The following is a 4,121-nucleotide window of genomic DNA, read 5'->3' on the forward strand; positions in this document are numbered from 1 at the left end:
GAGAGAAGGAACTAATTGGATAGATCTTGCAAAGAGCCAGCACAGGCACGATGGGCTGAATGGCCTCATCCTGTGCTGGGTGAGTCTATGATTCTCATCATTACAAGGTCCATCAGTCATACAATCTGGAAGGATTTGCCCATTGTCTGTCTATCCTTCCAATACTCGCTCTCTCCATTCTCAGACACATTCTTGTTCGGTTGCAAGATGGTGTAAGATGACTATGAGGAAGGGTTGGTAGGAGACCCGATGTTCCTTTACCATTGAATGGGACGGAGCCATAGAAAGCTGGGAGGTTCCAGGATGCTGTTGTGTTCCTGTCTTAGGGATGGGGATGCTCAGCCATTGTTGCTGCTCCCTATTTCCATTCCACTGTCTGGATGGAAACTTGGGGGTGATGAGCTGGGAAGAGGGTTGTCCATTGGAATGATTTACTGACACTCCAGATTAAAGAATTGTCACTGCAGAATATCCAGAATCCGGGAATCAGGAGCTGAGAGAGGGGGGTGGGGTAGGGTAGGATTGAGGTGTTTCGGGCGGGGATAAGGACAGGAGAAGAACAGCAAAAACTGATAGCTTGAGTTCACTTTGGGATTGTGATGGGATTTAATGAAGGATTTTGTTTGAAGATCTGTCTTTCTAATATTCCAAAGTCTCCTCCAACCCCTCACCTGTGATTTAACATATTAATGATTTCCATGAAACATTCTGCGTTGATAAAGTGTATCTATTTCTGTCAATGTGGAAGGAAAAAAGTTTTTAACATGTGCAAGCTAAATGATGTGATTATCTATTTCTGTATAGATTGGTTGGCCAGTGAAGGATTATATAAATACCCCAGTAAGTGACCTGTGCACAGATTATGTTCCTTAATGTCAGGACAGTTATTTAAGTGCCATCCTGTCAGACATTCTATTTTAAAAAAACATATTTTTACTTCAATGGTATTTGAAAGGGAGTCTGAACTTCACAGTGATTGTAAAATAAAAATCAAATCCCCTCTATCCTAACACATCAGCCATAATGCCCTGATCCCATTGATCATACCACAAGCAACCCTCAAAACCCAACAGTCACACTCATTCATTACGACTCTGGCCACCAATCCAGCTTTAGCCCAAAGACTATCTCACTGCACTGTTTATAACCCAGATCATATGGTGTACCACTAACACAAGATGCATGTAGTGCTGTAGTGCATGAGTCAGGAACAAAATGCTTCGGTACATTGGAAAAACGTGGGTTATAAATGAAAACCATTATGGATTTGTTGAAGACAAATTGTATATAGCGAACTTGATTGAGTTCTTTGATGTAACAGAAAGGGTTAATGAGGGTAGTGTGGTTGATGTTGTGCATATACACTTTGGTAAAGAACCACAAATTGGGTTTGTTAGCTAAGTTGAAGTCCAAGAGATTAAAAAGTCTGTAGCAGTGCAAATACAAAATTGGCTAAGCGACAGCAAACAGGAAGTGGTGCTGAATTTTGTTTCAGAATTGAAGTAGTGTGTTGGAATCACTGTTGGGACCATTATTTTTGGTAAATGTAGATGACCTGGATCTGGGTATACCGAGTATAATTTCAGAACTTGCAAAAGACGTGAACAACGAGGAGACTAGTCATGGAAAACTTCAGTCAAATCCCCCCCTAATTATGGGAAATGAGTTTGTGTTTAATCTCTCTTTGTAATTTAACCCTTGGAGTCCCGATCTCGTTCTGGTAAATCGACACTGCATTCCCTCTTTGAAGTCACTATATCCTTCCTGAAGCAGTCCATGTCCAAATGCAGCAAGACCTGGACAATATCCAGGCTTGGGCTGACAAATGGCAAGTAACATTCACACCACACAAGTGTCAGGCAATGACCATCTCCAACAAGAGAGAATCCAACCATTGCCTCTTGACATTCAATGGCATTACCATCACTGAATCCCCAACTATCAACATCCTGGGGGTTACCATTGACCAGAAACTGATCTGGACCAGCCATATAAATACTGTGGCTACAAGAGCAGGTCAGAGGCTGGGAATCCTGTGGCAAGTAACTCACCTCCTGATTCCGCAAATCCTGTCCACCATCTACAAGGCACAAGTCAGGAGTGTGATGGAATACTCCCCACTTGCCTGGATGAATGCAGTTCCAACAGTCGAGAAGCGCAACACCGTCCAGGACAAAGCAGCCCCGCTTGGTTGGCACCCCATCCACAAACATTCACTCCCTCCACCACCGACGCAAAGTAGCAGCAGTGTGTGTACCATCTACAAGATGCACTGCAGGAAGGGGTGCCAATTAAGTGGGGCTGCTTTATCCTGGATGGTGTTGAGCTTCTTGAGTGTTGTGGGAGCTGCACTCATCCAGGCAAGTGGGGAGTATTCCATCACACTCCTGACTTGTGCCTTGTAGATGGTGGACAGGCTTTGGGGAGTCAGGATGTGAGTTACTCACCGCAGGATTCCCAGCCTCTGACCTGCTCTTGTAGCCACAGTATTTATATGGCTGGTCCAGTTCAGTTTCTGGTCAATGGTAACCCCCAGGATGTTTTTAGTAGGGATTCAGTGATGGTAATGCCATTGAACATCAAGGGCTGATGATTAGATTCTCCCTTGTTGGGGATGCTCATTGCCTGACACTTGTGTAGCGCAAATGTTCCTTGCTACTTGTCAGCCCAAACCTGGATATTGTCCAGGTCTTGCTGCATTTGGACATGGACTGCTTCAGTATCTGAAGGGAAGTGATAAATGGAATGTGACAGGAAGGGATAGAGATTACAAACCTAAGACTAGAACAGCAGTCAAGGCTAGAGGTTACAAAAGTAGGAAAAGGACAAAACTAAAAGCTCTGTATCTGAATGCTCGCAGCATTGGAAACAAAACAGATGAACTGATAGCACAATAAAAATAAATAACTATGATCTAATGGCCATTACAGATACAAGGCTGCAGGATGACATTAACTGGGACCTGAATATTGAAGGGTACATGACATTTAGGAAGGACAGGGAATTAGGTAAAGGTGAAGGGGTGGCTCTGTTAATTAATGATGGTATTAGCTCATTAGAGAGGGATGGCCTAGTTCAGGAAACCAGGATGTAGAAGCGTTTTGGGTAGAGATGAGAAATGATATATGCAGGAAGTCACTTGTGGGAGTGGTGTACAGGCCCCTAAATACATGGTAGGACAGAGTGTAAAGGAAGAGATAATAGGAGCTTGTCAGAAAGGTACAGCAATAATCATGGGGGATTTTCATCTACATATAGGCTCGGATGGGAAAAGTTAACCTAGATGAGAAGTCTGTAGAATGTTTTCAGGATAGTTTCTCAGAACAGCATGTTCTGGAGCCAACCAGAGAGCGGGATATACTGGACCAGGCAGCGAGATAGGATTTAACTGATAATCTCAGAGTGAACGCGCCCTGGGTAGCAGTGGTCATAATATGATTGAATTTTACATTCAGTTTGAGGGAGAGAAGACTGGGTCCAAGATTAGTGCTTTAAACTTAAATAAGGGCAATGATGCGGGAATGAAAGCAGAGCGAGCTAAAGTGAACTGGCAAATGATGTTAAGGGATAGTTCATCTGCAGTGACAGACATTTAAAGGGATATTTCAGATTACACAGAATCGATACATGCCAATAATAAAGAAAAATTCCAATGGGAGGACCCACCTTCTGTGATTAACTAAAACAGTATCAGACAAAGCATATAATTACACAAAGACACAGGTGAGATGATTGGACAGAATATAAAGAACAGCAAAGAATAGCAAAAAGATTACTAAGGAGGGAAAAATTAGAGTACAAGAGAAAGCTAGCTATTAATATAAAGACGGAGAGGAAGAGTTTCTATAGATACTCAAATAAGAAAGAGTTAATAAAGTGAATGTTGGCCCTATGGAAAGTGAGTCTGGAGGATAAATAATGGAAAATAAGGAGATGGCAGATGAATTGAACAGGTATTTTGCCAGAAATAGCTGGAAATCAGGAAATGGAAGAGACGGAGGAACTCAGGAAAATTACAATCACCAGAGAAATGATACTTAGCAAATTGTTGGGACTGTGGGCTGACAAATCCTTGGGTCCTGGTGGACTTTATTCTGGCAAATGGAGCATAATGTGGGAAA

This window comes from Carcharodon carcharias (assembly GCF_017639515.1).
Source record: "Carcharodon carcharias isolate sCarCar2 chromosome 29 unlocalized genomic scaffold, sCarCar2.pri SUPER_29_unloc_12, whole genome shotgun sequence".
NCBI classification, from domain to species: Eukaryota; Metazoa; Chordata; class Chondrichthyes; order Lamniformes; family Lamnidae; genus Carcharodon; species Carcharodon carcharias.